Source organism: Eulemur rufifrons, chromosome 8 (genome assembly GCF_041146395.1).
Source record: "Eulemur rufifrons isolate Redbay chromosome 8, OSU_ERuf_1, whole genome shotgun sequence".
In the NCBI taxonomy this organism is placed as follows: Eukaryota; Metazoa; Chordata; class Mammalia; order Primates; family Lemuridae; genus Eulemur; species Eulemur rufifrons.
The window spans coordinates 32,643,123-32,653,726 of record NC_090990.1 but is presented as its reverse complement, the minus strand read 5'-3'; the positions used below and the strand labels follow the sequence as shown (position 1 = coordinate 32,653,726).

Sequence of the window (10,604 nt, the reverse complement as noted above, 5' to 3'; positions counted from 1 at the left end):
TGCCACTCCCACCCAGCTCTGTTCTTCCCAGAAAGCTCCCTCCTGCTCTGTCTGTCTTCCCCTTCGCTGCCCTTCAGGGAAGGGCCTAGCCCACAGGAGCCTACAGGAAGTAGTTTGTTTCTGTTCCTGGTACTAGCCACCTGAGTCCTTCGTCCGTCTTTACTTGCACTGTATATTTTATCGGCTACTTTTCATTTAACTATTCATTCATCCAATAAACAAACGTGCATCAAGCACCTATGTCAGGCACCATGCTATGTGAATGAATAAAATTGTGCCTAGGCTGGCGAGATGGCTCAAGCGTGTAATCCTAGCACTTTGGGAAGCCAAGGCAAGAGGATCACTTGAGCCCAGGAATTCAAGGCCAGCCCAGGCAATAGCAAGACCCTGTCTCTCAAAAAAAAAAAAATTAGAAAAATTAGCCGGGCGTGGTGGCGCACGCCTATAGTACCAGCTACTTGGGAGGCTGAGGCAGGAGGCTGAGGCTTGAGCCCAGGAGTTTGAGGTTGCTGTGAGATATGATGAGGCCACTATGCTCTAGCCTGGGAGCCAGAGCAAGACCCTGTCTCAAAAAAAAAAAAAAAATCATGCCTAAAGCAGTGATAATTTTTTACCTCATAGGATTTAAACTCTAATGGGAGAGACATACATTAAATAATTACATAAACAACTTTTAATAACATTGTGTAAGAACTACAAAGAAGTGAAGATACAGGTATCTAGAGGACAGAACAGGATCATTCTAACCAATGGGGCTCAATGAAGTGCTAAATTCTTTTTTGTTTTTTGGACAGTCTTGCTCACTGCAACCTCAAACTCCTGGGCTCAAGTGATTCTCCTGCCTCAGCCTCTCAAGTAGCTGGGACTACAGGCACATGCCACTATGCCTGGCTAATTTTTTCTATTTTTTTGTAGAGAAGGGGTCTCACTCTTGCTCAGGCTGGTTTCAAACTCCTGGCCTCAAGCGATCCTCCTGCCTTGGCCTCCCAGAGTGCTAGGATTATAGGGCTAGGATTACAGGCATGAGCCACCGCACCTGGCTGAAATGCTAGATTTTTAAGGAGAATAACTGGACACAAAGGCCAACTGAGAAGCGTGTCGAGTACCGTGTTACTAGGGTGTAAAGGGCAGAAGGATGAAACTCCAGGCTTACAGACCAGTTTTAGGATTTTGCAATGAGCAGCCCTGAGAGCATTAAGCAAGGGAGTCACACGATTAGATTTACCTTTGGCAGCTATGTAGAGAATAAGTTGAGAAGGAGACAGGAGGCAGGGAGTAATCCACCAGGAAATAATGGTGACTGGGACAAGGGAGATACTCATTCTAACCATTATTTTTATTGGCTGCAATTATATTACATTGTAAGGTAGTGTATTCATTTTAAATCCTCTACAGATGGACATTAAGGTTGTTTACATATTTCCAATGCTGAAAACTACAAACATTGCAATAAACATCCTCATGCATATATTTGCATTACCTATTTTATTTTTTATTTTTATTTTTATTTTTAGAGACACAGTCTTGCTCTGATGCCCAGGCTGGAGTGCAGTGGCCCCATCATAGGTCATTACAGCCTCAAACTCCTGGGCTTAGGTGATCCTCCTGCATCAGCCTCCCAAAAAGCTATGACATGCCACTGTGCCCAGGCAATTTTTTCTATATTTTTGTAGAGATAGACTCTTGGTATGTGGCCCGGGCTGGTCTAAAACTCCTGGGCTTAAGTGATCCTCCCACCTTGGCTCCCAAAGTGCTGGGATTACAGGCATGAGCCATCACACCCAGCCACATTAATTATTTTATTATTTCCGTAGAACAACTTCCTAAAGTCACTTCATCAAGCTGTTTTGCTGCCCTGTAGGAAGGATGAATCAATTTTCACTCACTATAGTATCTATTTCCTAAACTCTCAACCACCCTTGAGTATTAACACTTAAAAATATTTTTTGACAATATATGCTGGAAAATGATAAAATTGTTATTTTAGTTTGCATTACTTTATTTACCATTGAGCCATTGTTTTTCTTCTTTATAAACTACCCTGCATGTATTTTCAACCATTTTTCTATTGGCTTAATTATATTTTTCTTATTGATTTGTAACAATCTTTGCATAGTACTAAATTAATAACTAGCCTGAGCAAGAGCGAGACCCTGTCTCTACTAAAAATAGAAAGAATTAGCCAGACATGGTGGTGCACACCTATAGTCCCAGCTACTTGGGAGGGTAAGGCAGGAGGATCGCTTGAGCCCAGGAGTTTGAGGCTGCAGTGAGCTATGATGACGTCACTGCACTCTAGCCTGGGTGACAGAGTAAGACTCTGTCTTGAAAACAAAAACAAAACAAAACATAACTTTATCAGGAATAGTTTGAACAGTGCTTGCTTGCCTCTTTTTTCTTGTATAACTTATATGGAGCATCTTCTCTATGCCTTGATGAGTTGTCATACTGCTTTCTAAGTCTGAATCAGCTTCCAACATTTTAGTCTTTGTATTTGCAATCTCATGAACTATTTCTGAGAATTCCTTTAATGTGAAGGTTTTTGCTGCCATTGCTTCCTCTGGGACATCTTGTCCTTTTTGTCACAACGACTTTCTTCATTAATGCAGATAAAGTCACCTTCACTACATTCCTCTGGCTGCATGTCTATAGTGTTTCATGACATCAGTGTCAACATTCCCACGAACAGCTATTTCTTCTATCACTCCATTTATGTTCAATTTGAGTTTCACTTCCAGCATTACACTTTTCATTTCTTTGCTGCACTTTCATTTTGTTGGCCAATTCTCTTGTTTAACTGTCCATTTTTGTAAAATGTCCAGTGGGTTTATTGCTGAGAGATAAGGAAGCAACACAACTATACTCTTTGTTGTCTGTGTATAAACTGAATAAGAGATGGGCAGAGACCAATCACCAACAGATTTTGAGAGAAGTGACATGATTGATCACTGCTCATGATGCACATCCAAAAAAGTTGATGTTGATAATTTTTGACGGTAAATCTCATTGCTTTTAAGGGGGAGAGAATTTTTGGAGGACCTTACTCCACCATTTTTACTGATGTCAATTACTCCTTTTGTATTTGCTTCTAAATTTATAAGATAGAAAATTGTAGAAAGATTCAAATAAAACACAAATCCCATATTTCGACAGCCTCTGTAAAACTCTAAGACCCTATAGCTATTTTCCCTCTCCCTGCCACTCCTTCCTGCCTGTTTTTCTTATTCCCAAAGTACTTAATCACCTTTTAATATACTTTCAGTTTACTCATTCATTAATTGTTCTTCTTTATAATTTATGCTGTCTCTCCCTGCTAGAATATAAGCTCCATGAGGGCTGAATCTTTATTTTGTTCACTAATGTATCCCAAGAGTCTAAAACTGTCCTTGGCACATAATAGTCACTCAGTACATAGTTGTCGAATGAATAAGTGAAACTGTGGTCCCAAAACCAACCTTTCCAACTTAAACACAAGGGAAAATCAGCCATCTGAAAAGTTGTTGTTTTCAATAAAGAGGAGAGAATCACCAAATTAATTAAATCACTTATTTTTTAAGCTGACCCATCAGTTCAGGACATGAATGTCCAGAACCTGACCTTTAAAACCACCAATGATGAAAACTCTGTGTACTTGAAAAGAACTATTGAAGTCCTGATTAATGAAGATTCTTCCCAAGCTCTTTATATAAACACTGTAGCATCATTTTCTCTCTACCTTATCATGAATCTATTAGGCAATTGCTGGGCTTACATATAAAAATAAAATGCAAATATTTTAGGACTTGCAATTGGTTGCCAAAGTGGAGTTTCTTTTTTCATTTTTATCTTTCATTCAGCACTCTAAAAACAATAACTCTCTGCCCCGCTGACAAGTCTACAGCCAAATGGAGTAGATGAATATTGTAATGTGTCCAGGAAATTCCCAGAGAGATTTCTAGCAGACCGTGGGAAGAGTATTTGTGAGCCAAGGCCCAACTTTTGAAAGGTTTCTTTTGTCTCCCACAGTTCAGAGAGCTTGCCCTTCTTAAACTATTCCCACACCACATGCGAACTCTCTCTCTTTCTCTCTCTCTCTCTCTCTCTCTCTCTCTCTCAAATGTCCCTTGGGAGAGAGGTAAGAAATCACCACTGTGAACAAGAAGCAAACATCATAATAAATGACCTGTATTTAATAGGCATTTATTAAGTACTTCCTGTGTACTTAATAAGCATGAGGCGAGGCATAAGGGATAATAACATGGATTAACTTAGTGAGGAAGAGAGTTCAAGAGAAGAGTCAGTGGCCTGGCTCTCAGCCCAGTTTTCCTACCACCAAAAGGGAGACAAAGAAAAAATTTATAAAAAAATTTCAATTAATTCAATAGTATTCACTTTGCACATCTCAGGTCCCACACTATGTCCTGGGGAGAGAGAAGCACATAAGATATAGCCCTTATCCTCAAAGGGCTCCTAGTGTGATAGAGGAAACATGGATGACAGCCCCTTACAGTGAATGCCATAATGTGCGCACTAGAAGCAATGGGAGGCAAGAGGAATCCATAAGGCAGCAGTTCTTAAAGTGTGCTCTGTGGACCCCTGGGAATCCCCAAGAGACCCTTTCAGGGGACCTGTCAGGTCAAAACTACTTTCATGATAATACTAAAACATTATTTGCCTTTTTCATCATATTGATACTTATGATACATTGATGGTGCAAAAGTAACGGTGGGTAAAACTGCTGGTGCTTTATTTAGCATGATTCAAAGCAGTGGCACTAAACTGTAGTAATGGTCATTGTATTCTCTGCTACATACTTGCAATAAATATAAAAATAGGCTGCGCATGGTGGCCAACATCTGTAACCTCAGCACTTTGGGAACCCAAGGAAGGGGGATTGCTTGAGCTCAGAAGTTTGAGATCAGCCTGAAAAATATAGTGAGACCTTGTCTCTACAACATATAGAAAAATTAGCTGGGTGTGGTGGCACAAGCCTGTAGTTCCAACTACTCAGGAGGCTGAGGCAGGAGGATCGCTTTGAGCCCAAGAGTTTGAGGTTACAGTGAGCTCTGACAATACCACCACACTCAAGCCTGGGCAACAGAGCAAGACCCTGTCTGAAAAAACAGTAAGAATAATAAGCTAAGTCAGTAACACTTAAGAAGTTCTCTGATGAAGCAGTAAAATATATTAATTTTATTAAATCTTGGCCTCAGTATGTCTTTTTAATGTTCTGTGTGATGAAATGAGAAGTACACATGTAACACTTCTGTGAATAAAAAGTATAATAGTTGTCAAGGAAAAGCACTTGTATGATAGAGTTGCAAGTTGAACTACTGCTTTTTCATGGAACACTATATTTCTTGAAATACTGACAAACTATGGCTGACAGTTTATCAAAATAAATGAAGTGAGCCAGTTACTTCAAGGAAAACCACTAACAGTATTTGTTGCCAATGATAATATTTGAGCTTTCAAGAGAAAATTTGAATTTTAGAAAACCAGTATTTGTCATCGTAAGCTTGCCAGCTTCCCAATATTTAAGGATTTTTTCTGATATTGCTAATGATATTAACAAATATGATCTTTTATATTGCATAATGAGTCAACATTAGGGAGATCTGCATAAGATCTGTGAACTAGTATTTTACAAATGATTAATATATCAAGTTGCAAAATCACATATGAGTAAAATGTCCATTCAAAGTGCAAGTATAGGCCGGGCGCGGTGGCTCACGCCTGTAATCCTAGCACTCTGGGAGGCCGAGGCGGGTGGATCACTCAAGGTCAGGAGTTCGAGACCAGCCTGAGCAAGAGCGAGACCCCCGTCTCTACTAAAAATAGAAAGACATTATATGGACAACTAAAAATCTATATAGAAAAAATTAGCCGGGCATAGTGGCGCATGCCTGTAGTCCCAGCTACTCAGGAGGCTGAGGCAGTAGGATCGCTTGAGCCCAGGAGTTTGAGGTTGCTGTGAGCTAAGCTGACACCATGGCACTCACTCTAGCCCGGGCAACAAAGTGAGACTCTGTCTCAAAAAAAAAAAAAGAAAAAAAAAAACAAAGTGCAAGTATAATGTAACAGAGTACAAAACGTTCATTGATATATTTTAGATTCTACATTGCAACAAACCTTTAACAAACTACAACTTACTGAGTTTTGGTGTAATAGCAAAGAAAATACCTATAATTATCTGAAAAGGCTATTAAAATCTCTCTGTATTTTTCAACTATGTATCTGTATGAGGTCAAATCTTTACCACATAATTTAACCAAAACAATATATCACAATTGATGGGAGAATCCAGCTGTTTTCTATTAAGCCAGACATTAGAGATTTTTTTTAAAAGGTGAAACAATGGCATTCTTCTCGCTAAATTTTTTGTTTTGTAAACATTATGACTCTCAAGGGAGGATAAAGAAAAAAAATAAAACATAGTGACTTTTTTAAAAATTAAAAAAATTTTTTTTTAGAGACAGGGTCTCGCTCTGTCGCCTTCTAGACTAGAGTGCAGTGGCGAGATCATAGCTCATTGTAACCTTGAATTCCTGGGCTCAAGTGATCCTCCTGCCTCAGCCTCCTGAGTAGCTGAGACTACAGGCACGTGCCATGACATGCAGCTAAATTTTAAATTTTTTGTAGAGACAGGGTCTTGCCATGTTGCCCATGCTGGTCTTGAATGCCTGGGCTCAAATGATCCTCCTGCCCAAGCCTCCCAAAATGCTGGGATTTATAGGCATGAGCCACTGTGCCCAGCCCATAGTTATTTTAATAATTAAAATATTTGTTACCATGTAATGGTTTTATTATTTTTATTTTTAAGATGAATTAATAGATATTTTTTACAAATTTCTCAGTTTCAGTTTTTTATCATAGTCAAAATTAACAGATATAATCCAGATAAACAAAGCTCCTGGCGTCATCAGTAATTTTTAAGAGTGTAAAGGGTCCAGAGACCAAGAAGTTTGAGAATTGCTGCCCTCAGGGAATAATTTAAAATGAGTTTCAGTTGAAGCCATCTCTCAACTACTTTCTTCAACTAGAAGAGAAATCCTTCTAGTTCTCTGAAAACATTTCCTAGTTTAAATATAAGCATTTAAAATGAATGACAGATATGGGACTGACTGCTGTTCTTACTTTATTCTTACCTCAAAACCATGCTGTAGGTCAGGCACGGTGGCTCACACCTGTAATCCTAGCAGCACTCAGGAAGTTGAGACGGGAGGATTGCTTGAGCCCAGGAGTTGAAGGCTGCAGTGAGCTGTGATTGCACCAATGCACTCCAACCTGGGCGAGTAAGACCCCCGTCTCTTAAAAAATAATTTAAAAAAATTAGCTGGGTGTGGTGGCACGGGCCTGTAGTGCCAGCTACTCAGTGGGCTGAAGCAGGGGGATTCCTTGAGCCCAGGAGTTCAAGTTCAGCCTGGGCAACATAGCAAGACTCCATCTCAATCAATCAGTCAATAAATATTGTTGAGTGAAGTCAAACTCCTTTATATTTATGACTGAAATCATACTCTGTCTTCTAACTAGCAGAGAGCTAAAGCAACTCAAGGTTTAAGAGATGGATAGGAAAAAAGGAAGCTTTCAAAAGATTAGGAAATGGCAGGGTGCATGGGAAGGAGAGAATGACCATTGTTCCTATTATCTACTGCAGCTTAACAAACTACCCCAAAATTTAGTGCTTAGAACAATTATTTTATTATCATCTCTCACTATTGTGGGAGTTGTCTAGATTCAGGTGTTTGGGGTTTCATGCAGTTGCGCTTCTTAAGTGCTTCCCTCCCTGCTTTCAGGGAATCTATTATACACAGCAACCAGTGAGCCTTTAAAACCCTGTCATATCACGTCCCTCTGCTCAACAATCTCTGGTAGCTTCCATCTCACAGCAAAACTGAAGGTCCTCATAACAGCCTACACGCCCCAGATGATCTGAATTCTCCACCCTTTTCCCATCGCCTCTCTGACTTCGTCTGCCACCATTCACTGTCCCCTAGCTACTTCCTTTCAGTCACACTGTTTTGATGGCTAAAGCTGACTTGAGTTGCCATCTTAGACGTCTGTCACATAGGAAGCCCTAGCAATCCCTGGCCAGCAAGGGCATTCGGTGATTTTTTCACTGACTACCCAAAAATTGTGCTCCCAATGAGCAGCGGTATTCAGAGCCAGGTCCTAGAATGGGAACTCCCTGAGGAAAGAGACTGTGACTTGTTCCATCTGGGTTCCTAGCCCCCTGCACTGGAAGGGACACTAATTGGCCTTGGTAATGTGTGAATGGACGAAGGGACACAGATGGCAAAGTCCCACACCCAAGAACGCCACAGGAGACCAGGGAATGCTCCTCGGCGGTCCCGCCTCCCCACCTTTTCGCGGCGCGCGCTTACGCTCCGTCATCTATCGCTCGGTGCTCGTCCCTTCTCTGCAGGTCTGTTCAGTGCGTCCCATCGAGCTGCTCGGCCATCGCGCGCCTGCGCTGTTGGGCTGTCAGTCAGAAGCGGCGTGGGGAGCTCCGGGAGCGGTTCGGCGTGCTGAGAGCTGAGGTAAAGCTGCGGTTTCTGCCCTGCCAGGCCGCGCACGAGCTGGCTGACCCGGGTGAGCTGCCCGATGCCCCCACTCTCTGAGGGAGGCGGGCTTGCCGAGGTGGACCCGAGTGGGTAGGCGGGGGTGCTGAGCCCCGAAGTCGCCAGCTCGAGTCCGTGCTCCACCCAACAGTGTAGCCAGGTGTCCGAATTAGAAGGGAGATTGGTGAGAAACCGAGCCAACCACCTTGTGCAACAGATGGAGAAATTGAGATTCGGGGAGGGTAGGTTCTGTTAGAAGTCACAAGTGAGCACCAGCCCCAGGACCAGACGCCTTTGAGCACTGTCTAAACTCTTTCCATTCCAGCCCTTCTTTCACTTATTCTGCCTACGTTTAGTTGTTTGGGTGCAGGACAAGGAAATACAAGGAGAAATACAGTAATGTCCCTGTCCTCAGGCGGCACACAGTGGGATGACAGACCAATTGTGATACAGATTTTATTTTTAAAAATGTATTTACTGCTGGAAAAGGCACGAATGCTATGATGGAGTCATGTCTGAGATGCTATGAACACCCTCTCTAAAGATTTGGAGGCCAGCGAGACTCGTTTCCTTGATTCTCTTCACCCATAGTCGTCGTGACAATGACATTGAGCATTTGACAATCTGCCTGCTATTGTGATTAGTTATGTTCGTGATAACTATTCTTCCTAGGTTTCCTTTCTTCACTCAGAGCCTCCTTGAGAGCAGGAACCTCAAATCCTAGTGAGCTGGGTTCTGATCCCCTTGTGCACGTGTTTTTGAGTTTGACTCTTACACAGGGTTGTTGTGAGGCTCACAGATCCTCATTCCATAAACACTGAGTGTCTGGCATCTTACTGGGGATACAGTGATGATGAACATACAGTCCCTCAAGAAACTCATTATTTTTTTTTTAATTATTATGAGTACATAATAGTTGTAAGGAACTCATTCTTAAATAGAATCTTAAATACATATTTAAGAGACATTAATGTCACTCTTAAATAGACATTTAAACACATAAGTGCAGTGAAGCCTGTAAAGACTGAGATAATATGTACGTAGTAGAATGAAATCACCTAGGGAAAAGGAGTAACTTCTAGAGGAGTGGAAAGGGTTAGGAATGGCTTTGATTCTTGAGCTGAGTCTTTAAAGTATAATAGATGAATTTCTAGACACAAGAAAAAGTAAGAAGAGTAGCGGTGCAGAAACCAGAATTATGAAACAGCCTGGTTCAGTTATCACAGAAGGCTTTCTGTAATCTAGCTTCTGTCTGATAATATCAAACACTTGTATATAGTGTCTCTCATGGGATGGACATTATTTTGCATGCTTTACATAGAATAACTAATTTAACCTTAACTACAACTTTGTGAAGTACAAACTATGATTATCCCCATCTTATAAAATGAAAAAAAACTGAGGCATAGAAAAGTTATGTAGTTTGCCCTAGTTCACGCAGCTAGAGTTCAAACCCAGGGAGCCTGGCTCTAGAGTCTGTAAACTTAACCACCAGACTTCCTTCTAAAAACTGAGGACACTGAGGTTTTTAAATATCAGGCCTCTGGTCATGCCACCTACAAATGGCAGAACCAGAAGAGAACTCAAACTCAAGTCTTTCAACTTTTTTTTTTTTTTGAGACAGAGTCTCACTCTGTTGCCTGGGCTAAAGTGCCATGGCGTCAGCCTAGCTCACAGCAACCTCAAACTCCAGGGCTCAAGTGATCCTTCTGCCTCAGCCTCCCAAGTAGCTGGGACTACAGGCATGCACCACCATGCCTGGCTAATTTTTTTCTATATATAGTTTTAGCTGTCCATATAATTTATTTCTATTTTTAGTAGAGACGGAGTCTTGCTCTTGCTCAGGCTGGTCTCGAGCTCCTGAGCTCAAACAATCCTCCTGCCTCGGCCTCCCAGAGTGCTAGGATTACAGGCATGAGCCACCGCACCCAGCCACAACTCTTTTTTTTTTTAAAGTCAACTCTTAAGGGTCCAGTGCTCTTTCCATAACAACATCAGATGTGGTGGAAGTTATATAGTGCCAAATTGAAGTTAAATTCCAATTTGCTGGAATCAAAATGACCA

The 10,604-nt window shown here is 41.4% G+C and overlaps 1 protein-coding gene across 1 annotated transcript in view; it reads left to right on the top strand.

Annotated features, from left to right (window-relative positions):
- Positions 1 to 8,498: 8,498 nt before the first annotated feature.
- The window catches only part of EIF2B3 (eukaryotic translation initiation factor 2B subunit gamma), a 101,064-nt gene continuing 98,958 nt past the window's right edge, over positions 8,499 to 10,604 (top strand). Inside the window, exon 1 of the mRNA XM_069479866.1 lies at positions 8,499 to 8,571. The gene's annotated coding sequence lies outside the window, so the exon portion shown is untranslated. The remainder of the gene's footprint in view (positions 8,572 to 10,604) is intronic.